Genomic DNA, 26,327 nt, shown 5'->3' with positions numbered 1-26,327 from the left:
AACTTGCCACTCACGGCTAACATCAGTGGTGAATGTCTGAACCAGTGCTGGGCCTCCCCTAGGTCGTCTTGGCCATACATGGGTACCAAGTGCTGTGTGTAAACGTCATCAATGGGGAGATGGAGGCGGCGGGCCCGTGGTTTTGCCACACCACCGTTCCGGCCTTCACAGGTGCTCGCTCACAGCAACTTCCGCCAGCAGTCTGAGGCGCCTCGCTACATTGGGGCGCTTTATCAACAACCAACCATTACCATGATTAAAGGCGATGCGAGAGAGGCCTGTGTCTTCACAATCTTCACGCACTGTGAAAATATCGTCGAAGTGCAGGGTCTAGCGGTGACAATGTCAAACCGTTGGTAAGGGGCGTCTTTAACTGGCTTGGCCACCACCTAGGTTGGCTCGGCCTAAAAATTAGCAACAGCTCACCGCTTGGCTGCGTTTCCCACTTGTCAGTGGTTCCTCGCGCCTCTGAGCCGTTCCCTCTCTTCAAGAGCGAGCGAATGCTGTGCGCGCGCGTTCCAAGTTAAATTTATTCTTGGTATTATCATCATCCCTGTGCTTAGTTAAAACAAACAAAACTTCGACAGCGCGTTAAATAGAGCAACCCTCCATGTATTTCCCCGTGAATTTGCTCTGGTCACATTCTAATGAGGCATTCCATGGCACCGTGGCAAATAGAGGTCCCGTGTACAAGTGTGAATAGCGAGGATTAACATGATAAAAGGGGGAAAAAAAAAGATAAACGGGCGTGGGTTTGGAATAAATAATTTTAAAAAACGCACATTGTTTTTTTTGGACAGGATGCGTGAACACTAAGGCATTCACTTCGTGCTAATTTATAGCCGTTTAAAGTTTAAAGAGCATCCTGGCAGAGGTCCAGACCGAAGGTCAGCTCGAGGACTGGCCAATGGGTTGTGGTCATTCCAGACATGCGGGAGACCATGACCCAAACAACCCCAGTCAGATCCATGCTGAAAGTCGGTAAACTGCACGAGTCGACTTAACTTCAGATCATTCATTCGTTTCAATTGATTTACGTATTTTTTTTTCCAATTTTTTCGAACTCTCACGTGACAAAGCGGTTGCTTTTGCTTTTATTTCTATTCGCTTGAATGCTGTGCTGCATTTTACTTGGCTTGTTCTTCTTTGGTTCTTTCGGTAAAGTCACGTCTTCTTTTATTTTATTATCTTTTTCTCATTCTACGTGACGTTACCGAAAGAACCAAAGGAGATGAATCCTTGCAGTCACGAAGTGCTTTAATTCGAAATTTAATTTGCCTTGCTTTTGGCATTTTCATGACCCAGGTCACTCTTTGCACATGAGACTTCCCTGGTCCTTTTGAGCTCTCGCCTTTGTTAAACGAATTAAACCGGAAACTTAAAATGTGAAGGTAAAAGTGCAGCCCTGTAATTTCATTGACCAGCTGCCGAAACCACACCGTCAGCGTGACGTCACAGCCCCCCGGCTGCCTGGAAATAGAAGCTGGCCTCTTGGGAGGTCACGGGCACGGCCTGGCCACGTCAGCTTAAGCGGCGTGCACAGCCCTGGCCCGGACAGCCTCTGGTGACCCCTGGATGCTAGCGGGCAGCGTGTGAGCACGGGTCAAAGACGCTCACCGCACCTCGAGCTCCCTTTCAGATGCGCTTCTCCGGGCCGTCTGGAACGCTCTTCCTTCCGACATTAGGAAGCCACTGGATCGAAAACGAATTTCTTCAGAACTGCTTTTTTGCGTTTGGTTTGTTGTCCTTCCACCAAACAGCAGCAAGGCAGTACCTGACAACCGCTTCGTTTCATCCTCATAACGTAGCCATCCGATTGGCACGGTTTGCTACGTACGGTGCGAAGGAACTTCAACGTACACGCATGCAATGCTCCGGGCTGCAACTAACAGCTACCCCGCTGATAACTTTTTGGTTAAATAAATTGTATTTTAACTTCATACACGTTACAAGCTGCTTATAAAGTTGGGTGGTGTAGGGGGGGGGGGAAACTGGGGGAACCTTGAGGGAAAGTCTGCAGGGCTCCCCTGGTGCTTGTATAGAATAAGCATTGACTTAAAGCTTTCGTGACTGCAGGAATTCATATTCTTTGGTTCTTTCGGTAAAGTCACGTAGATAGGTTCAAATTAATAAAAAATGAAAATAAACAATGTAGTTTTTAGTTTATTTTATTATTATTATTAATTTGAACCTATCTACGTGACCTTACCGAAAGACCCAAATAATAGAATAAGCATCTTTATTTAGACTGCAGGATGAATCCGACGAATTATGAAGCTCTTTTGCACAGATGGCCAGTGTCAGGGTGGGGGGCGGGGTTAGAGTTGAATGCACAATGTGTGTGTGTGTTGTTTTGTGGGACGCGCGTAATTTTTTTTCGAAGGAAAGCTCTCGGGGGTCGACTGTTGACCCTTGATTGAAGCCACCCCTCGAAAGTCAAAGGTTCTTCCAGGGCCTAAATGGGCAATGGAGGCGGGCTCGTTTTGGTGGTTTCACTCCGAACTCATTCCAGATCGCCAACGGTGAGGGGGCGGCTTTTCGCGGATGAGATGAAGTGAAACGTGTAGAGCACACACGTTTCGATAGAAGTCGCATACAATCCTTCAGCGTCGTTTTTGTTGTTGTTAAATGATCGAAATCATCTTGGAATAGAGGGTTACCCCACGGCATTTTACATTAACGTCATCGTATTTCAATCACGACACCTTGGACACGTGGAACTTTAGGCCTGCGGAACCTCCTACAGGAATCGGACGCACCACTGCACAATACATTTCACGATTCCATCAGCCCTATTCACGTCCCATAGTTTATGGATAAGCTCTGCGCACGTGTTAATGAGTCTGTGCTGGCTAGAAATTCGCATGTGGTCATGTTGGTGTTGATTCTCCCCGGCTGTGCTTACGGTCCGTTACGGGTTAATCAATACTGCGAGCACCGATGACGCTTCATGTAATCGACTGGCAAAATGAGAGGAATCTCTTGAACCTGCTTTTGTGCACCGAATTTGCCGTTTAAATGCACGAGCAAAGCAGAGCGCTGTTCGCGCAAAGTTCACGAGGTCAGACGGACGCTTTATACGTGCGGGGCCCGCGGCTAAGGGGCTCACTTTCTCCCTCGTCGACAAATCTCAGGGCCCCAGTCCCTATCTCCTATTCTCACTCTCCCACTCTCAGTCCCCCCCACCTCCACCCCCCTTCTATCTCCTATTCTCACTCTCCCACTCTCAGTCCCCCCCACCTCCACCCCCCTTCTATCTCCTATTCTCACTCTCCCACTCTCAGTCTCCCCACCCCACCTCCACCCCCTTCTATCTCCTATTCTCACTCTCCCACTCTCAGTCCCCCCACCCCTCCACCGCCCTTCTATCTCCTATTCTCACTCTCCCACTCTCAGTCCCCCCACCCCACCTCCATCCCCCTTATATCTCCTATTCTCACTCTCCCAATCTCAGGCCCCCCACCCCTCCACCCCCATTCTATCTCCTGTTCTCACTCTCCCACTCTCAGTCCCCCCCCTCCACCCCCCTTCTATCTCCTGTTCTCACTCTCCCACTCTCAGTCTCCCCACCCCACCTCCACCCCCTTCTATCTCCTATTCTCACTCTCCCACTCTCAGTCTCCCCCCCTCCACCCCCCCCTTCTATCTCCTATTCTCACTCTCTCACTCACAGTCCCCCCCCCCTCCACCCCCCTTCTATCTCCTGTTCTCACTCTCCCACTCTCAGGCACCCCACCCCTCCACCCCCTTCTATCTCCTATTCTCACTCTCCCACTCTCAGTCCCCCCCACCTCCACCCCCCTTCTATCTCCTGTTCTCACTCTCCTACTCTCACCCACCCTGGAATCAGTCGTGGCTTTGTGCCGCCGAATGAAAGGGCATTTAAGTCACTGGTGAAACCACGCTCTATAAGACGTCCTTCCTGGCTCCATGAACTCCGAACTCCTGCCACCCTTTTCTCACTCCCCAAGTCTCACAACTCTGCATGACAGATTGGACATCTCCCCCCCCCCCCCCCCCCCCATCGCAAGCCACCACTGACAGCCGAGCCTGACCCACTACCTGATACAAGATTAAGATTTGCGGTATGGTAGTGGTCACCCTGTGGATGCACTGCGGCCCCTCCATAGGAATATGGAATGTCCACCACTGGCGCAGGGAAATCAACAAATATGAGCATTGCCCCACGTCGAGTTTGTCTTCATGTAGTGCTTCTGCCAGCAGCGGTTATTTAACTACGGTTAAAAAAAAACCTCTCAAAGGCCGGACTCGAGCAAGCCAGAATTTGGGGTGAGCCAGATGACTTTCCTAAATAAATAAAATATTCCAGCCGCAACGCTGTTCGCGTGCTGATTTAAGCACGGTGCGTGCTTATGTGCATGATCAATTGTTAAGCTAGGTTCACGCGCACATATCGCACCTGTCTGCTGTATGGAATTCAGGAAGGGAATCTCACTTCGGTTGGATTTTTGTTTTCATTCTGAGACTCTGGAAGTGCCCTTTATTGCATTAACCCTTCAAATGACCTCACGCTCGCTTGAGAACCCGTTTTTTTGTTATCTTGGATGGGACGAGGATTTTGTTTTGCAAGTTGGCATGTACAGTACGTGACCTGTAGTGTTCACCTGAATGATTGATGTGTACAGTGCGCACAAAGTGGGTTTGGAGTGGCGGTACGGAGGCGAATCTGACAACTCGAGTTTGATTCCCGGCACACCGCTAATGCCGGCGCCAAAGTGATATCCTCAACGAGTCCGCATTGACCAGGGTGGTGAAGTATGGTCAAACAACACATGTCTGAAGTGGCGTGTGGGGTCTAAGGTCTCGATGCAGCAGGTTACCAGAAAACAAACGTAATTCGTTTATGTATTCATCACATCCAAAGCAACAACAACCGTGTTTGTAAAAAAAATGTTTTGTATCCTTAAAACGTATAATAAATGCCAAACATTTATTGGGAAAAAAATACAGATACGTAAAAATAGCATTAAAAAACAGCTACATGATGTACAGTAATGGATTTGTTTTTGTATGAGAACGTCGGACGTATAGGTTATCATTTCGTGCAAAAATAATCGCACACCATCTGCGTGTTACGTCTATGGGCAAAATTACGAGGCATTGAAGCTGCCACTGTTAAGTTAAATGCGCTGTGGTATTGAGCGATCGTGCAAAGTAATCTGGCTCCGAATTGGGGTTAGGACCGAGGCACCTGCCTGGAGCATAATCACACAGGGCTGTAGGAGATGATGACAACTATAATACTTACGCTGTTCCCAGGATAGGAAAAAAAAACCCCACTCGCTTAGAAACGAGCAGACAAGCGCTGTGATGGTGGAGGAGAGAAAAAGCTCCACACAAGAGTGGTTCTGTCGGTGTCTCTTCCCCATTGTGAGTGGTTTTCCACATCGCGCAGCTGTAGGGGCACGCATCCTCAACGGCCATGTCGCATCGTTGAAGGAGAATACATAAAACATAAAATAAATCCAGCCTTTCGCACGTAAACCTTGCAACCTTGTTTTATTGGTGATGGATAGAAAACAAAAATGTCCCTGTATCTCGAGCAGCTCTTAAACGTTTCGTGGGATGAACACGCGTGGACACGCGCGTGGAGCGGTGTGGTTTGTGCAGTGGTCTTCACGCCACGCCATGAATCTGGCCATCGGAATTCAATTCCCAGCCATGGATGATATTCGTGGTGAGTTTTATCCAAACAAATCCTGCCCCCCGCCCCCACCCTGCACCCCCTCCCCCTCTACAAGCCCTTTGACCCACACGGCGTGGGGAGGAGACTTCCTTGCGAATCTTGACTTTTGCAATGTGTTTTTTTTTGTTCAGCATGCTCAGTCCACCGATGGACGAAGGCCTCCCCAACCCGCCGCCACCTCTCGTGATCCCACGATTGTAATGCCCCACCCTCGCACCTTCACGCAAGCCGATTTCATCGCTCGTTCAACTTAGTGGATGTACATTCGGACACGTTTCATCCCTTGGCTGCCGCTCCCTTATAATTGTTGACCGTCAGACATCATCCCTTGGAGTGACGTGTCCTGTCCAAGCCCACTCACTTTCCCCAGTAGTTTGAATCACGCAATGAACCTGATTAGCACGGTTGGCTACGTACGGCGCGAAAGAAGTTCATCATACGTACATTTGGTATCATGCTGCTTATTTGTCATAATGGGTGTCCGTTGAACTTCTTTCGCACCGTACGCAGCCCACCGTGCTAATCGGTGGCGCGTCGCTTGCACCAGCAATCCGGCTCAATCAGGCAGGCACACATTGCCACAGCTCGCTCGCAGAGGGGCTTTGTCGAAAGCTCAGCCGAACGACCCGTGCGACGGACGGCGCGACCTGACGACGCTCTGGCCGCCCGTGTGCCCACTGCCTTGGGAGGCAAACTTCTGGCTCTCTGATTGCGCTGGGCTCAGGACGGAAACGCGCGGCGACGGCCTTCGAGTGCCGGCCCGAAGAGACCGCGGCTGATATCGTGCCGCACTTCTGTGTTGGCACCGCAGTGTTGGCACCGTAGCATTGGTACCGTAGCACCCTGAGCTGATAGCCCCATCCCCCCCCCTCCTCCTCTCCCTCCTCCACCTCACTGTGCCTGCTCACACGCACAAGATCTGCTTGTGTTGGAAACAGACGGAGCGGTGCGTGGTCACTGTAGGGCTGAACGATTAATCGATTTCAAATCAAAATCGCAATTTGAAACAATGCGATTAGCAAATCGCTAAGGATGCGATTTCTTTGCGATTTGAAAAGTCCTATTTTTCTTATTGGAATTTTTTATATATATATATTTTATTTAACTTAAAAATTGTTCCATGTTTGATTGTTCTATTTCAATTGAAACATTTTAATAAATACATGTTGGAAGCAATTCATATCTTTTAAGTTCTCATCCTTGCATTAGAATATATAGAGCAGTTCATATTTTGATGGTATCACGTGGTAATGCTCCATCACGTGTTTTAAATCTATTACACAGTGCACATTGAACTGAAGCTTGACTCAAAAAATTGAATCACAAATCAAATCGCAATATCTGTCAGAAAAATTGCAATTAGATATTTTCCCCAAATCGTTCAGCCCTAGCGTGGTGTGCACGGTTAGCGCGCTGTGCTGCGAGCCCTGTGAGCCAGTGCGATTCCCACTCACGGCCAACGCCGGGTTATGGATTATATCTGAACCAGTCCTGCGCCTGGTGCGGTGTGCAAAAACATTGCCACTCGGGAGACAAAGGCGGCCGGGCTTGATGCTCGCATTAATGGGTGCTCGCTGACGGCACTCGAACTGAGCGTCTAAAAGCACTTAGTATTGGACTGGTGTGCATTCTTTCTCGAGCCTCTTATGGTGCCCGTAATCCGGTGGTGACGCGATGTTATCTCCTTCACTTGGTGCGCAGGAGGTCGTGGGTTCAATCCCGGATCCTGACGATGGCTGTTGTATATATTTGGAGTCTGCGTGTTCTCTCTCTCCGTAGTGGTGGTCGCATCGATTTTTTTCCGGGTGATTTCCGGTTTTGCCCACCTCCACATTTAAAAACAACATGCGTTTACATTATTTGGCCGCTCTAATGAATTCCCACGTGTGATGAAAAAACCACTTAGATTAGCTATCATCACGTGTTGTACAGGTCGCCTCTCAAAATATAGCTCGCAGCTCGGTGGGCTTTATCTGGTAAATAGAAAAAAAGGTTTAGTTTAGCTCTTTACTGCGATCCTACGAATGGTCGCGATTCAGAAAAAAAAAGATTCAACTTGATAAATAACATATTTTGTGGTGAATGCAGCGGCCTCTAGTGGCTGCAGGTGGGGTTCGCCAAAACCCATTCACACACAACAAACACGAGAACAAAAAATTGCATAGATTTCAGCACCCGTTAATCGGTGCCCGTGTTCGTGAAATAAGTCAAAATAAACCAATGTTTATTGATGTATCAGCGCATCATCGTTAGCCCAATCGCGTAGCACACACACACACAGGCATCGTGTGCAATGTGGCAGAGGCCAACTGATGCGTCTGGCTCAGGGGGGTCGGCAATCTGCGGCCCCAGAGCCTCACGCGGGCTTCTTAGAGGGACTCATTCGTGAGACGTTATCCATTAAGCTATGGAAACGACCTTGGCATTTGAAATCAGGAAATCAGAGTCGGTAGCAAAAATGTAAGTCAGCTTTGAAAACCCATCTCTTTAAAGTGCCCTTCTCTCAATAGTTTAGTCGTTTGCCCCTGGTTCTGTTTTTGTTTCCTGCTTTCCATACATAGCGCTTTGGGATCCTGGGATGGAATGCACATGATCGAATTTGAATCATTATGATTGTTAAGGACCCATCGTCCCGTGATTCGCATTGCATCGCGGCTCTTGAGATCTTCAGTTCCTTGCTGAATTAAAAAAAACCCTGGCTCTTTTTGTTATTTTGGTTTGCTGTTAATGATTGTTATGCGATCGTCGCCATCCATCACGTGATCAAGCTAAGCCACCATTATGTGGTGCCGAGTAAACTCGTGCTTGCATTTAACTGGATGTGCATTGAACACAAATGCAGCCTAAGCTGCTAGGAGTGCAAACCATTACATCGAATAGGGGACTATTCAGAGAGAGAGAGAGAAACTCAATTTTTAAGTTGGAGGCAAATAAACCAAAGGATGAGCTTTCAAACGTGGGAGAGAAAAGATTAAGTACTTAATGGAGGCATAATGCCAAAAGCATCACCCGAGCGTCTATTGATTTATACAATATGATGTGCAGGAAGTGTGCATCTGTGTTTATGAGTGTGTGTTTGTTTCTCCTGGGGGGGAGGCGGGGAGGGGGGGCTTGAGAGCTGTGACTCACTTAAAAAAATCTTAAAATATTTTTCAACAACAATAATAACCAGCAAAAATACACCAGAGCAGAAGAAGAAATGGCCAGGGTACAACAATTACTGGTGGCAGCAAATTAACCGTTACATCGCACAAGATCTGACCACATTACGAATACATTGAGAGGTTGCACTCATTGCACGCAAAATGCTCGCCACGATGGGACCAGAGTACCTTGCTGATCTCGTCAAGAAGCATAAACCACCATCACTTGAACCCCGATCATCCTCGCAGCAGCAGCGGCTTTTGGCTCAGCCATCAAAGACGGCGGTCACCGCATCTCGCGGCGCTTTCAGATGCGCTTCTGCGGCCTCCTGGAACGCTCCTCCTTCCGATATGAGGAAGCCTACTGAAGCTGTGCACTTCTAAATCATCTAGATTGAAAACTGATTTATTTATAACTGCGTTGTGTTTAGTTTGTCGCGTCCTAACCCCCGCACCTACGATTAGCACGGTTGGCTACGTACGGTGCGACAATGAGCGAATCATGCATACTTACATGCACGCAAACTGGCAATCAAGCAGCTGCTGGTGGCACAATTGCACTGCCGGACGGACAGAGAGCAGGTGGAGTCGGGGGTTATGGTTTTTATTTTAGTTAATTTCATCAACTGCTGCTCTGGGAGATCGAATCAGTTGGCCTGTGTGTTCTAAGTCCGGTGTGCTAAGCCGTTTCACCGCAACGGCAATACATGAAAAAAAAAATTGGCCTTCATTTTTGTTAATTGAAAACATTCTTAAATAGCCTCAATACACTTATTTTTTCTTCAAGAGGATCCTGTCCCTATATGTTAGGACTGTAACTCGATGCGTCGGCGCATTTGATGCCAACACATTCTTCCACTCACGGTGCGGGATCGTGCCTGTGACGAACAATATGTTGGTACGTAATTAGTTGATGTGCATCCTGCAGCCATGGTCATTTACCATAATGTCAAAACGCACACATATATAGCAATCTGATTGTGACAGTTAATCAAATTGCAGCGGGAGTGAAGCATTGCTTGCCCCGGCGATCTTCCCATGGCAGGAAGCTAGATTCGTTTGAGAAACTAGAAACTATTTCAACTCTATTTTTTTTATTTTATTTTATACCAGGTAAGGCCCACTGAGCTATACAGATATTTTTTTTCAGACGCGACCCTGGCCACGAATGATAACCCAAACGAAGTGGGCTTATCACGTGGAAATATATCGCAGCCAAATACTCTAAACGGGTGATGTTCATTCTAAATGTGGAGGGGAAAACCGGAGTTTCCCGGAGAAACATCCACACGACCACGGGCAGAGAGCCATGCAAACGCCAATTATACAACAGACGTCAGGGTCGGGATAGAACCCACAACTTCCTGTATAGTTAACATCTCGCCACCGCGGCGCCCAGAACATCCACGCACACAAGGAACCAGCACGCAACTTCCACACGGACGGGTCAGGAGCTCGTGAACACTGCAGCTCCCCACCTTGGCCACCTTACAGCCCCGAACACTTTGATTTCTCGCGCACGTCGTGATCCTTGTGTGATCCACCAATCCCCACACACCGAGCGCTGGGTTGCAGGTGTGCACCATTATTCCTGGCTATAAAAAAAATAGACTGACGAATGGTATTGCCAGGTACGCTACGGTTGTTACCATATACAGTTTATCTCAAGGGCAAATAAGTTGAATGCAAGTTCTCCCCTGAAGGACATCTGGTATTCCTGAGCACTTTTCCAGTAAGTTTTCTCTTTGTTTTGTTGTTCCACAAACTGTCCCACAGATCGCTGCACAGACCACCGTCGTTATTGTGAGGACAGGGTATGGCGAGATGGATGTGGCGTGCCATAAATAAGAATTACTGGAGCAGCGTGCTAGACTGTTCCGGCTGAATATAAGTTACTGGAGGTTGATTGTGAATTATGCACATATGTATTTTTTTCGCCTGCATTATTAGTGAGTTGCACATTTTTTCAGTGAAGTGGTCTCTCAATGTGAATAATGACGGTGGCATTGATAGGGCAGAGAAGATGTTTTTGCACAGGCTGCTCAGCTGCAACATTTAATGTTAAAAAGGATGCGTCTTTTTCTCGTCTCCAATGAAAATGAGCGTGTCAAAAATGCAGCAAATGTTTAAAAATCTTTGCTCATTAGCAAATCGAGGTCGTTGTTGACATATCAAAACCCACCAAATATGAATGATTGTTTTATAAAACAATTAAGTAAAGTAAAAAAAATATGTTATTTTCTCTCCCCATTATTAGCAAGAGATGTGTTGCATTGTCGCTTGCTGTTAATGCAGACGTGTGTGAGTAGTCGTTTGTTATAATTAAATTTGATGAATAAAAAGTGCTCCCAACTTTCTAAACACTCTTAATTAGTGTTTTCCATTGGAAACTAAGGAAGGGTTGGAGGAAGGTAGTCAGAACAAAGTGAAAAGCATCATTACCAAGTATGAATAGCAATTCAATATTTAACTATTTTTATTTTAAAAGGTAAAGCCCACTGAGCGACCTGGCCACAAATGATAGCTCAAGAAAGTGACTCATCATGTGGAAATTCATAGCAGCCAAATACTCGAAACGCATGTTCATAAATGTGAAGGGACAAAACCAGAGGACTCGGGATTAAAATCTGTGCTACCACGGGGAGAACATGCAATCTCCAAATAAACATGCATCAGGGTCGGGATCGAATGCACGACCTCCTGCACACCAGGCGAGGTAGTTAACATCTCACCACCGTGGCACCCCTATGGTAAAGTTATCAGTCTTTGTGTATTCAAGGTGCGCAAACTGACATTAATCCCGTTTGGTTAAAGAATCAACGTTTTATTGCACCATAATATTGTCATAATAGCAGATGGGCAGATGTATGGCACAATGGCTAGCGAATTGCGCGGTGAACCTGAGTGAAATGTCCAGCCTCGGCTAACATCTGAACTGAGCCTGGGCCTCCCACTTCGTCAGCCGGCACTGATCAGCTTGGTGAAGTATGGTGAACCGACCCCCACAACCTTAAATCCTTGAATGGACGAAGGTTTATGGGTTGTTTTGTGTTCATTGAAATCAGTGTCATTGGATGCACCCACGGAGTCAAACAAATTGGTATGACATAAACATTTTAAATTTTTTGTTATGGCGATATTTACTTAAAAAAAACCCGCCAATAACGAGCTCTGTAAAGAAGGACTTGCATGGCATGTGACGCCAGACAGGACGTTTATTCTAACCCTCTTTGTCTCTCCCTAGTGCTGATATCTTTTGAGGCTGAGTCAACCTAAGGCAGGGCCTGGATCAGTGTCAGATAAGAGCCACTGATGTTAGCTGCGGCTGGAAATTTGAACCCGTGCATGTAAAGTTTGTAACGCAATGCGTTAAACCGTGCCCCACCACTCCGCACAAAGACAACCATATCCTGTGCGTACGCACATGAAGACATTAAAACCATTATCTAAACGCATCTACGATTGCCTCCCCACTCAATTAAACCCCGTGTAAACTCCCTCGCCGTACCCCAGTGCACAAGGACTGCATTTATTGCATGCTGCGGACTGGCAGTTTAAGACGTGAGTAGGGAGGATTGTGGTTGTGGTGCATTAATAGCACTTCTTCAGTGGCTCGCCGCAGACTTGGCGATATTATTTTGTCTGCTTATGATGCACTTTATGGAACTTAGCAGACGCCGCCACCTATTACGGTAAAAAAACCACAATGAACTATTTTAACGAAGCTATTTTTATTTTACCAGGTAAGGCCCGCTGAGCTAGAAAGCGCTATTTCAGAAAGGACCTGGCCACAAGTGATAGCTCAACGAAGTGGCTTATAGCGTAGAAATGTATCGCAGCCAAATACTCTAAACGCGCGTTGATTCTAAACGTGTGGAGGGGAAAACCAGAGGACCGGGAGAAAAATCCACGCGACCACTGGGAGAGAAACATGCAAACTCTAAATATACAGCAGGCGTAAGGCGTCAGGGTCAGGATGGAACCCACCACCTCCTGCATACCAGGCGAGGTAGTTAACATCTTGCCACTGTGGTGCCCAGATGGATGGAGGTATAATGCCGGAGCAGTGCAGATGCGTTGCGCCGTCACTGCGAGCTCACTGTCAGCAGTTCACTTGCTCGGCTCCGAGCGGATGATGCTCCCTAACGCCACTGCAAGACCTTGCGTTGATCTTTAGTCACGTTCTGACCTCGTGGCCCACACTGTCCCGACAATGGCATCCCACTCCGGACAAACGGGGCTCCGGCTACTAACATTGCCCTCTTCTTTGGTTCTTTCGGTAAAGTCACGTAGAATGAGAATAAAATAATAAATTAATAAAATAAAATAACACAATAACATTCTCGCGACGTTTCGGCCACAACACAAGTGGCCTTCTTCAGGTGAAAGTAACAGACCTGTCGGGACGACAGAGCTTCAATGAACGTTGTTAAGATTCGTAGCGTCTTTTAAGCTGGTTTAGAGAAGTGACACACCTTGACAAAGGGGTTTACATATCAAACAGGAGAATTTAGCATTGAAATAGCTGAGTGATTAGCTTGTGACTGGTCATAGAAATAGCTATGTTAAAGTCAAACCTTACACATCCACAGAGGCACCTAGTACAAATCAAACAGGATAATTTAGCATTGAAATAGCTGAGTGATTAGCTTGTGACTGGTCACAGAAATGGCTATGTTAAAGTCAAAGCCTACACATCCACAGAGGCACCTAGTACAAATCAAACAGGAGAAAAAAATACTAACATTGCGTTGGTTCCGTACATCCGTGGCATGTACATGCTTTTATGGTACCCCGTAACTTAAAATGCAAAGGCCCGTTTGACATATCGGTTCCACTCCGTTGGCATTGCTTTCAATGCGGCTGACAAATGGCCCTGCTGATATCACGTTTTTAAAAGCCGTATTGCTAAGGGCACAATTTCTTTAGTACCTGTATATTCACAGCGTTACTCAGATGTAAAGACGTTCCTTTGAGAAGCTGCTTAGGTTCGGTAAAGAATGGTGGCTTGGTTTTGCAAGCATTTCATAGCGTAGGTTAAACAAATAAGCAGACAATCTCCTTCATATATCTGTCCCTCCAGATCGAACAAATGTATTTCATATCACAGCCTTGTAAAAGTGCACAATTTCAGCATCAGCGGTTCAATACAAACAAATGATCTAAACCGGTTTTGACTATCTTTATCTCATCAGCAGTCAAGCTTGCTTGAACAAAGGCGAGTATCTATGGACAAGGACCATGTCTGTTAGCTATGGGTCAAAGTTTGACTCAAAACTATGTAACGCATCACACAAAACAACAAATACAACGCGAGTGATGATTTTGGGCCAGTGAAAAGCCTGGGGTTGAAATCCCGCTAGGCTGCGCGTGGTCGTTGTGCAATAAATTTATACGTGGAGCTCGCTGGGCCGTGATGTGCCCAGGATATGGTAGCAAACTAAGTGGGTTCATGAACAAATCTGTATAGTCCGTTGAGGGTTATCCCCTTATGTTTGTGAGGTTTTTTTTGCTGGGTACTCCGGTTTCATTACACGTGCCAAATGGCTCGGTCATGGAATTGGCCAAACGTCCCAATTAGGGGCCTTTTGAGAAAGTGTTGAGACCCAAGGTGGATTCATTGGTAAATAATAAAGTATGGCGTGATTGTCATAGTTTGCACTTCACGAATTTAATCTGTAAAAAAAACAAAATATTACAGTGTAGCCATTCACACGTTATGCAAAAAAAAAAAATCTACCGTGCATATTATATTATGAACTTAGTATCCCTGCGTTAATATTCGCAATAAACTAATTTAATGGATGGAACAGTTGGCCAGACGGAGGAGCGCAGGGTGTAGTCGTTAAACGTATACCTTGAGCTCAAAGTCAAACGTCAGAGCAGTTCCCCAGTGAACATGCAACGTTGAACCAACATTGCCGTGTGGTTGGAACTACTGGACTAACTTTGAACCAACGTTGGGCCAATATTGGCCCAACATTCCCATGTTTACTGTGTCCTCACCATAACAGCCGAGGTCTGGTGCACATCTACCGTTAACTTTCCTGATTCAGCGATGGGAATCTCACAATCCCATGACAGGGGTACATCTATCCACGCGACGTGCACTCAGGAACTTTACCTTCAAAACGATATCTATTTTACCGGCCATGAAAGGAAGACACGGTATGAGATACACCCTTGACCGTTATTTAAAACCACAAACTTGGCACGGATCGAGCAGGCAAATGCACTGATGATGGCCGTGCCACCAGACAGGATGCCCTGCTGCTCTTGATAATACTGATGGCCACGCCCAAGGGCAATCGATAGCTCTTTGTGCATCGATACTACCTCGGGCTCACATTACCGTGTGTGCACATCACACGGCTATTTGAATACCTGCAACCAAAGCATTTTGCTCTCCGTGCATCCCTGCATTGCTAGCACGATGCCGATTCGCAAAAGGCGGCGCGGATTACGTTTGCGTGGAACTGGAGTTGACGTGGGCCGACGCCTTGGAGTGTGTCTTCGTTCATTCCGGTCCATGTAATCCATGTCGGGTAGCAAGTAAAATGGTGCCACAGTAATGTGATTCCACGAAAAGGCTTACTCCAGCTTTCTGTATTGATGAACTTTATTAAGAAATGACTGTTACTGTACGTTATGTGATCTTCTTTATATATGCTGTCTTGGATAAACGATTAATAGTTTTCTCTTACAATTAGCACTCTAACATTCGGCTATATGTAGCTGAATAGTACAGCACTGGGTATGTATGTGTTGCTTTGAACAAACCGTATAAAAATCCATGTTTTTTTTAAGCTCCGTCCAAAAAAAATATGTGTTATTGATTTGAAAGCCCGTATTCTCTGCATTTGCAATCAAACAAACAAACCATATGCCAGTCTGGCGGCTTACCTGGCAGCGGTGTTCAGGTGAGTGGTGAGTATCCGGTGACAGCGTCAGGTGGTGAGCAGTGGCAGGTGCCTGGTGAGTGGTGAGAGAGGCCGACAGAGGAGGAGTGGAAGCCCACAATGTACACACCAGTCGAGGGGGAGGATACAGCTCTGCACGGGAGTTGGACGAAGGGGGACTGAGTCGCTGAGCAAGATAATCCCGTCTGTAGGACGGGCTGCTCTCTAGAATTTAATATTTCACATCCACGGCACGCATTCCCACGTGTAGCTGGAAATGGTCACTTGAGAACCCTCTGTCAATTCCTCTGCGGGACGAAAGCCTTGCTATGCCGTTAGGCGACGTGGGATTGTATGGCCATACTTCACCACGCTGGTCAGTGATTGGCTGATACAGCGTTAAACCATGGCTGAGAATCGAGCTCAGGTTCACAGGTTCAGAGCGCAGTGAATGCTAGATTTGAAGCTTTCGTGACTGCAAGGATCCATACTATTTGGTTATATTCGGTAAAGTCACGTAGGTAAAAAATAAAACAACATCAGAGCGCAGTGCCCAAATCACTGCATCGCTAATCACTGCATCGCCTGCCCACACCACACATAACGTGTGTGTGTGTGTGTACACAACACATGCAAACAGCATTATCTAATACAAATCAGGGTTATGCCAGTCTAAGAGAAATGTACGTGCACGTGTTGTTAACACGTATATACTGTAGCAGCGGCATTAGTAAATAGATGTCTGACACGCACGACCACACTAATACATGGATTACACAATTACCGTACCTCTAAGCCCGTTAAACAATTGTTTAATTCTTCAGTGTTTCAGCGGTGGTAAGTCAGCGATTAGAGGCACTTCATTCTAACCCTACCTCCGGTATCTTGCCAGATAAGGTGCAGCAGTATACACACACACACGTAGAATAAGAGACACAGAACCCCCGCTCGTATAAGCCATTGGCATACAGTGCTGTGTGAGCGAACAACTAGAATCGGAATATTTGTTCATACTTGGAGGAATCCGATGAGCTATACATCTCTTATTGACAGATATCCAGTACGGGGCGGGTCAGAAAGTTACAACAAAAACAAACAATACGAAAACACTACAGGAGTGCAAAGTGTAAGAAAGGTAAGGAGATAAAAATATGTTTTAATTGTGTTTTTTTTTACCAGGTAAGCCCCACTGATCTATTAGCGTCTCTATCAGAAGCGATCTTGCCACAAAATGACAGCTCAACGAAGTGGCTTATCACGTGGATAGCAGCCAAATCATCTCAATAAGGCCGCCTTTGTCTCCGCAGTGCTGACGTTTAGACAAGCAGCAGGTAGAGTAAATGCCCGATTAATGTCAATTTCGCAAAAAAACGTCGTCACTTTTCGATTTAAAGCTTTCGTGACTGCAAGGATCCATCTTCTTTGGTTGTTTCGGTAAGGTCACGTAGAATGAGAATAAAATAATAAAATAACACAATAAAATTCTCACGACGTTTCGGCCACAACGCAAGCGGCCGTCTTCAGGTGAAAGGTACAGACCTTCAATGAAGCTCTGTCGTCCCGACAGGTCTGTACCTTTCACCTGAAGGCGGCCGCTTGCGTTGTGGCCGAAACGTCGTGAGAATTTTATTGTGTTCTTTTATTATTTTTTTCTCATTCTACGTGACATTACCGAAAGAACGAAAGAAGATGTCGTCACTTTATTAATACCAGTCTTCGCCTCCAACCCACCCTCTAAATCGCTTTGATTTACCCTCTAAATCGCTTTGATTTACATCTTTTCGATATTCGCCGTGACACATTTGAGGAACGCATCCCCGACGTAAAGCGGGGCATTGCTGCACTTATTTAAGTCCGAGTCATCCTAGGGGAGGCCTAGGAATGGTGATCATATTTGCCACTGTCGTCGTGATCCTAGCGCAGTGCGCTATTCACCACACTTACCACTGCTGGCGAGTAGCGCCTATGAAGGTCGGCACGGCACGCGAGGGGGTGGGTGGCCACCACCACGCTCGACCGCCTTGGGTCTCCCCGGTGGCGATGCTTACGACACACCGCACCAGGTACTCATTTGAGGCCGAGTCGACCTAGGGGAGGCGCAGGACCAGTTCAGATCATCGTCGCTTGTGTTGGCCGCGAGCGGGAATCGAACTCGGGTGGCCGGGTTCATAGCGCAGTGCACTAACCGCTACACCACCGCTCCCCGCCACTCTCCACATATGCGCACACGCACACGGCGCATGCCATCCACCTGCCATGGACTAACATCAATTGGAGTAATTGCAGCCGCTGGAGAATCTGACATGGAATCCATCTGGGTGCGAATATTGTGCATTATCTTATATTTGGCGTCTGTCCACTCGAAGCTCTACATTATGAATGCAGCTTTTAGGTTTTGTAGCGCTTTAACGAAATACATCATCTGATCAGTACAAATATTCAGCCACTGGCCGGCCAAGAAAAGCCTTGTGCTATTTACACAGTGTCTGAGTACATGCATGTGGGGGAGCAGTCGCGTAGAAATAATAATAATGTACGGCTTATGTGTGTTGAGCTTCTTTCGCACCGTACGTAGCCAACCCGTGCTAATCCCAATGCGTTGTACGTAACAATGGGATTGGGTAAGAGGTGGCTCTTGAATTAAAATAGAAAATCCCCACCCAACAGGAATTGTTGAGTGGCGCGCTAGCGCTACGAACCCGGCGACCCGAGTTCAACATCGGCGACGATCATCTGGACTGGTCCTGTGCCTCCCCGAGGTAGACTCAACCTCGTATGAGTACCTTGGTGTGGTGTCTAAACGTCAGCATTGGGGAGACAAAGGCTGCCCCGGGAATGGTGCTGACCACCCACCCCCTTCGTGCGCTGTGCTGGCCTTCATAGAGGCTCATCCCAACAGTCTGGGAAAGGCTAGGATGCGGGGGAGATCTTTATCGTACAGTGCAGTACTTATACAGGGTGTGACAAAAAAATGTTCAACACTTATTTGGGACTATCGTTTTGAATCGAAAAAGAACGGATAATACACTGTCAAATGATAACAAATGCACGTTAATAGCTTCAAAAAGTCAAAGAGTATCCACTTGTTCGCCATCATTGTCAACACATTGCCTGGAATCTTCTCTAAGGCGATCACCAGACACTGGGGGCAGATTTCTTGTGGCATTGTTACAAATTCTCCGAAGTGTTAACATTTTTTTGAAGCACCTTTTACACATTGACGTGTATTCTGGCAATACCAGCGTCGTGGCGAGCATGCTGCACTACCATTCTTACTTCCCGTATCCAATTTCTGACGATGTCACGCAATACCAGTGACAGCAATGACATTTTATTCTCTATATATGAGAGCGTGCACTGGTGCTTCCAACTCGGTTAGCACAACAAAAAAGCACGTTCGTTGGCGCAGCGCGGTCTGCGTCAGCATTAAAGAGAAACAGAGAGAGAGAGAGAGAGCGCTCTCCGTGGTGCTGACCATGCCCCGATTCTTATCGCTTGTCAACCTTAAAAGGTGCTCGCTAACAACGCTGTCCACAATAATAAGAATAACAACATTTCAACGTATAATGTATCACAAACAACACTGTCCACAATAATAATAATAATTAATTTCAACGTATAACGTATCGCTAACAACATTGTCAACAATAATAATAATACATTTTTAACTTATAAACGTTTGCAGTACTCGCTCGCTCTTATGGAGAGATAGGATGACTCAGAGGCCACAAACGAACGGGAAAGGCAGCCAGGCGGTGAGCCGGCACTAACAATTGCCCAAGGTCCTGAGTCCTCTCTATCAAGATGTTTTCACCCAATTATAGAGTGCGCACTTATGGGGAGGGAATGGGAGTGCCTGGAGAAAATCCACGCATTCGAGGAGGAGGGGGAGGGGGTTGGACACTCTGTCCTATGCAGGCGAAAGAGGTGGAGTCTGAATTTTGCTTTACTACCTTATCCTTGCGAGCCACGGTGTGGCAACCTTGAAGCCCTCGGGAAGGGAGATTCATCACAACGTGTGTGCGATCCACCGACTCTCGCCTCCACAGTGCTTGATTACAGCCGTTCGCCACCAGTGCTACAATAGTTACAGGATATGAAGAAGTCAAGGGTTAGGGTTATGCTGAAGTGAGCAATGGGTGTTGAGACAGTGGTCGATAACAAAAAAAGGTGCAGATGTATGATTGTACCCGTGGTCGACAACCAAAATAATAAGAAGAGGCATTATTTTCTAATTCGGTAAAGAAGAAAAAAAACCGGAATATTTCAAGAGCCGCAGTGCATGTGGTGAATACGAGACGGTGGTCCTTGATAAATAAAGTCACCAAGCAGTCGTTAAAGAGCCGCATGCGGCTCTAAAGCAGCAGGTCGCCGATCCCAGGATTAGACAGTACCGGAGTCAAATAGGCGAGTGGTGGTGCAGTGGTTAACGCACTGCTTTCAGCCCGGCCACCTGAGTTCGATTCACTGTGGCGAATGATACCTCCACCCCCACCTCCACCCTCCTCCCCTGCCTCCGCCCCCTCAACAACCCCCACTGACCCACGTGGTGAAGTATGTACAAACAACCCCCATGACCGACACTGCATGGGGAGGCCTCCATCTCATCCAGGAAATTGTTGACAAAGGGCTCATGTTTATCACTGGACTGTACTACTAATTCATAGTATTGGTGTATGAATTCGAATGGATATACAGTGCACACCAATGTTAAATTGTGTATAAAGTACGCTGCATACGTCAAAATATTGATAAACTATCACAGAATCACATCGAATTTCATTTGTATCTCTTTAAACACATTTGTTTATAAATCCGCTGCGTGCTTATGTAGTGGCGGTACGGAATTCATCAAAGATATTTGTAACATTTTCCTTCATTTTGCGTGAATATTGAGTTATCGCGTCGCAATTAATGGCATGCACCGCAACGCATCGAAGAGCTCTGTGTGTGATTACACGAGCACCCTGGAACTCCACATACACATAATGCAATCGCGATTATACGAGCACACTGGAGGATAGCAAACATATGCACACGCGTGATGGGATTAGGAAGCTGGTGGGCAGTGCGTAAGCCCCGCACTGAGCTCTTTATATCTGTTAACCCATTCACCCCCACCGGCAGATGTAAACCCTTCCCCGTATTTGTCAAACCACTAATTTCTTGGGCCAATGGCCAAATGATGGATTGTTGTTACCCACCGGGGTGGCAATTGCTAACGTTGTTTACCCTGAATATTGTTTTCTCTTTATTCGCGAATATGTATGATAGCAAGTTTTCCAATGTAGCATTTATATAGGAAACATGTTTATTCTTGGTTCTTTCGGTAAAGTCACGTAGAAGGGAAACAATAAAATAATAAAAAAATAAAACAATAAAATTCTCACGACGCATCCATTATTTTTCGTCTTCCCCCTCCTCTTTTCCGAACATAGATGGACTTGTCCATCTGAACAAACTGTAAAATCGCTCTCCGTGGTGCTAACGTTAAAAAAACCCGTCACTTTTTAAAATGTTCTTGCTGTGGTTTTCACACCTGATGATGATTGTTTGTGTTGCAGTCGAAACGTCGTGAGAATTTTATTGTTTTATATTTTTATAATTTTATTGTTTCCCTTCTACGTGACTTTACCGAAAGAACCAAGAATATGAATCCCTGCAGTCACGAAAGCTTTAAATCAAAAAGGAAACATTTTGTTAAAGAAGCTTGCCATTTTCTTAGTTTTTTCGGTAAAGTCACGTTGAAGGGAAACAACAAAATAATAAAATATGTAATATATAATAAAATATATATAGAAAATACTAAGAATATGAATTACTGCAGTCACGAAAGCTTTAAATCAAAATTTAAGCTTGCCATTGTTTGATATGATATTTCATTCCATTTTTTTTACATTAAACACCTTGGGAATATGAACATGAATACTAATGGTGTCTATAAAACAGTGTGTAGATATACACACACACTTACAATCTACAAATGGTGGACACTCCCCTTGGTGGACACTGGCTATGGTGGACACTGGCCGTGGTGGAAACTGGCCATGGTGGACACTGGCCGTTATGGACACTGCCCATGGTGGATACTGCCATGGTGGACTACCCAAGGTGGAAAGTGCCCATGGTGGACACTGGAATCATTCACCACCCCACGTGGAACCGAATAACCCCCTCTGCCCGTAGACTGATTGATAAGTGAGGGCCTCTCCATGCCGGTATTTGAAGTTTTTTTTTTACTAAACTTGTGCTGTACCGAGTACACCGTTGTACTGACTTTTACTGCGCTGCCCTCTGGTGCCCACGACATCACCCCGTAGCTGCCTGTGTGGTACGTGGCCGTGTTGTACGTGGCCGTGTTGTACATAGCCGTGTTGTACGTGGCCGTGTGGTACGTGGCCGTGTTGTACGTGGCCGTGTTATACGTGGCCGTGTTTGACGTGGCCGTGTGGTACGTGGTCGTGTGGTACGTGGCCGTGTGGCACGTGGCCGTGTTGTACGTGGCCATGTTTGACGTGGCCGTGTTGTACGTGGCCGTGTTTGACGTGGCCGTGTTTGACGTGGCTGTGTTTTACGTGGCCATGTTGTAGGTGGCCGTGTGGTACGTGGCCGTGTTGTAGGTGGCCGTGTTGTACGTGGCCGTGTTTTACGTGGCCGTGTTGTAGGTGGCCGTGTTGTACGTGGCCGTGTTTGACGTGGCCGTGTTTTACATGGCCGTGTTTAAAGTGGCCGTGTTGTACGTGGCCGTGTTGTACGTGGCCGTGTTTTACATGGCCGTGTTTGACGTGGCCGTGTTTTACATGGCCGTGTTTGACATGGCCGTTATCCTTCCAAGCACTCACGAGGGGTTTACATCCTTCTCACCTTCTGAGATCTGATGACATCGGGCACATTCGCGGTGGTTTGGTCACAGGATCCTTAGCTGTTGTGTTTTTCAAAGGAACATGCATTTACATTCACAGCATGCAACGTCAATACCAACTGGAACTCATGCTGCCATTTCCAAAGATGTACTTCTTTTAAATTCCAAGAATGTTATACAGCTTTGGCGGAATTAAACATCTCCGGAATATCATAAAGCCCTTCAAAGGGCTCATTGTCACATTGTATTCATTAAATGCAATTGGGGAAACTGAGGACAGGACTGGCGTAAAAGATATTTTAAAAAAATGTTTAATTACTTATTTTGAGCAGATGGTGAAGTGTGAGCCGGTGGTACGATTAGTGGCACAGTAGTCGTAGTAGTTACTTGCCACGACCGCTGTGCTGACGCCTCCGGCGAAGTGCTCGCTGAATTAAGCGCACAGCTTGTGTTTGCTAAGAGAGAGAGAAAAAAATAATTCCGCCTCACGGGCTGAGTCGACATTGTGCCACGGGAATCGTTGTTACTCTGCTTTTGTTTGTTTGTTTGAGTTCAAAAAAAGCCAGCAGCAGAGATTGTCAACCCTCTCCGCAAAGTTCAAACGACGAAGAGAACAACCGCGGTTTAAACATGGAAAGAATGAACACGCATATGCATCGATTCCGTTATCCGTTTTGTTTGAGGTTATACGGAGACACCTTTCTTTAATTTTGGGTTGTGTGTGTATGTGGGCCATCGTGTTTATATTAATTGGCATTTATATTAAACTATTGGAACAGTTAAACTGCTTTTATTTTATCAGGTAAGGCCCACTGAGCTATAATCTTTTTTTTGTCAGCAGTGACCACACATGATAGCTCAACGAAGTGGATTATCATGTGGAAAATTGTAACAGCGAAATAATTATAAATAAGTAAGCACACACCACCACTTATATCTCAGCGTGGACATTTTTACAGCTGGCGACCTGGTGGCTCAGGAACACTTGTGCCAGGACCGGGGAGGCCTTCATCCAGCAGTGGATTAATCATGGCCAATGAAGACGATTATGACGATGTAAACTTTGGTCAATCGCATACACGCAGGGTAATGGGAATTTAGCCCGGGACTGCGCGTCTAATTCAGAGCTGGAAGTTCAGGGAAAGGCTACACCCTAGTTTCTGGTTGCATGGGTTTCGTGGTGCGACCCGACTGAACTTGCACGTGGAATGTGGGGGGCCGGAGCCAACAGCCAAGCAGCCGCTGGGCTCCCCTGGCAGAGCCAACGAGGGTAGGATTATCACCCCGCGTGAATCACTGCGGATTTAACTAAACACAAGCACCCCTTTGTTTTGCTCTGAGGGGTTATAACGGGGGCGAAATTAAACACTTTTTTGATTGCCGGAGTCTGTCTTTTGTGCCAACGGCGTTTGGGGAATGTTGTACGTATGACGTGCGTGTTGAACTTATTTCGCACCATACGTAGCCCACCGTGCTACGTGTGTGCGCGTGTTGAACTTATTTCGCACCGTACGTAGACAACCGTGCTAATCGGAGGTGCGGCGCAGAAGGACGTGGCATTCTTAGAGTGTAAGGCTATCATAAAGGTGCCATGTTTCACATACGTAGTCTGCAGTAGTTTCGTAGTTAATGTGTGTTCTTGCAATCGAGTAATTGGTGAATCTGTTTTTATTTTGATGATTTGGACCACGACACCACTTCAAGTGGCTTTCCATTTCAAATGACCTCACGGGATGTTCGTCGTTCGCTGTGAAACGTACAGTGCACATCCATGTTCAGGACACCGATGGTATTTGCCGCGAGGTTCAAACCGTAAACTTCTGCAACAAGTGGCACACAGGCGGCTGATCAGCTATGCCACCTGCCCAACGGGCACATTATACACACCATGGTTATCATCCTCCACTTTATTGACGTTCGTCAGCGTCACAGATGCAGACGGCGACCCGAAATGCACTGTGGGGATGTGAGACGTCTCGTGGGAATGTTCGAGAATGAGGCATTTTAGCTCAAGCGATGAGCCGAACGAGTCACGGTGCAAGGGGGAGCGTGGGCGGAAGATTAAATTATCAAGGGAGAAGGGCCAATCGATTCGGATTCTGATCCGTACCTTGGGCGGCAGCTGTCAGATATCGTTGTGGTATCATTTGTGCTCCTGCGGGGATGTCTGAGCAAGGCTAAACGAGGCTACAGATCTGAACGTATTAAGCGTAGGGCGATGACCAGCTTGTCCACATGTGCGTGTACAACCCTTTTGTCAAACTACCGCAGGATGAGGGCCTCCCCGCGCCACGCGGGAATGATTGTAATAACAATACTCATCTCGACTTGTGTGATGCTCGCAGTATTCGCTCACTCTCGTAGAGAGAGATGAGCCGACGTCGTAATTGTCCCAAGTTGTGCGCTGCTCTATATGTCGCGGTGTTAACCGGACAACGAGCGAGTGTTTACCTGTGGGAGGAAACGGGAGCACCCAGAGAAGCTGCCAAGCGTGCGAGGGCTAAACGCTCTATCCCATCCATAATCGAGTTCTTTTGGGTTAGATCGCGTAAATATATAAATGTGTCGTTAAAACCCGCCACCACCCGACACAGCCAGCCAGTAAGGGTTGTCACGTAAACAGAACGTGGCCAATTCGTCACTAGTACAGCACACCGGTAGTGTTGGAGAGCCAAACCACGACATTTGCAATCTGAGTACGACGTTTCTCCAGTAATTACAACTAGCTTCATCAGGCGGCAGCCAGATTCGTGGCTGAATGATAAACCTACGTGTGAAGCTCGATCCCGTGCAGACGGAAACAGGTGGAGTCCGCATTTTTTTTCTGTGCTGCCCTCTCCTGGCGCCCCAGGGTACGGCAACCCCGGCGTCCTCCGGAAGAGAGTTTGTGCAACATTTGCGTGATTCCCAGCAACCCTGGCCTCGAGAGCGCTGGATTACAGGCGTCCACAGCCACCACCACCACCGCGAGGGTTATCAGACTGTACGCCATCACACTGGGTAAGCATCGACATAGGGGCGTTGTGACGTGCAACATTGAACGGGGAAGCCTTCACGCAGCGGCGGATGATGGACTGCGGCTGACGATGACGACGGTGACGCATTGCGGGCGGTGCATCAGCAACGCGTGGCCGTTCTCTGAACGTCAATAAAACATTCGTAAAAAATATATATATATACACACAACAAAAATTGCCGGCGTTGCGGACACGGTGAGACGGCCTTCGAGACGGAGTCGAACCCTCCGTTCCCGCACATTAGGGAGATGAAAATTGGTGGTGGCCACCGGTGGAGACAGATTATGAACAATTAGCAAAGCGACGGACCCTCTGTCCTCTGTCCTGACGTGGCATGCTGCTGCTCCACTTGTTGCTGTGCGTGCCTGAGCAACCCCCACCACCACCACCACCACTTTCCTGCTAATGGCTCAGTCCCCACCCTGCCTTTTGTAATTCCTTGCGTACGTTTGAAAGATGGGCATGGTCAGCTCGCAATCGATCCTTTGCTGGACAGGTAGCCGGTGCAACAACGGCGGCTGGCGCGTCCAGGAGCGTCATCAAGCGAACTCAGCTGGGCCATCGAACACAAACGGTCACAGCATCGCGCGCTCTTTAGATGCGCTTTCTGCGGCCGTCTGGAACGCTCCTCCTTCCGATGTTAGGAAGCCACTGGAGCTATGCACTTTCAAGTAATCTCGATTGACAACTCGTTTCTTT

At 47.0% G+C, this 26,327-nt stretch overlaps 1 protein-coding gene across 7 annotated transcripts in view; it reads left to right on the top strand.

Annotated features, from left to right (window-relative positions):
- LOC116951149 (neuronal cell adhesion molecule-like) overlaps positions 1–26,327 on the top strand; it is a 130,033-nt gene that overhangs the window by 12,793 nt on the left and 90,913 nt on the right. For 2 of the 7 annotated variants that reach the window (XM_076073508.1, XM_076073511.1), the window contains exon 2: positions 25,463–25,611. The exons of the other annotated variants lie outside the window; for them this stretch is intronic. The gene's annotated coding sequence lies outside the window, so the exon portion shown is untranslated. The remainder of the gene's footprint in view (positions 1–25,462; positions 25,612–26,327) is intronic. 7 annotated transcript variants of the gene reach the window in all.

This window comes from Petromyzon marinus, chromosome 42, assembly GCF_048934315.1.
Source record: "Petromyzon marinus isolate PM22_M1 ecotype Great Lakes invasive population chromosome 42, UKy_Petmar_22M1.pri1.0, whole genome shotgun sequence".
NCBI classification, from domain to species: Eukaryota; Metazoa; Chordata; class Hyperoartia; order Petromyzontiformes; family Petromyzontidae; genus Petromyzon; species Petromyzon marinus.
This window is presented reverse-complemented; position numbering and strand designations above follow the sequence as displayed.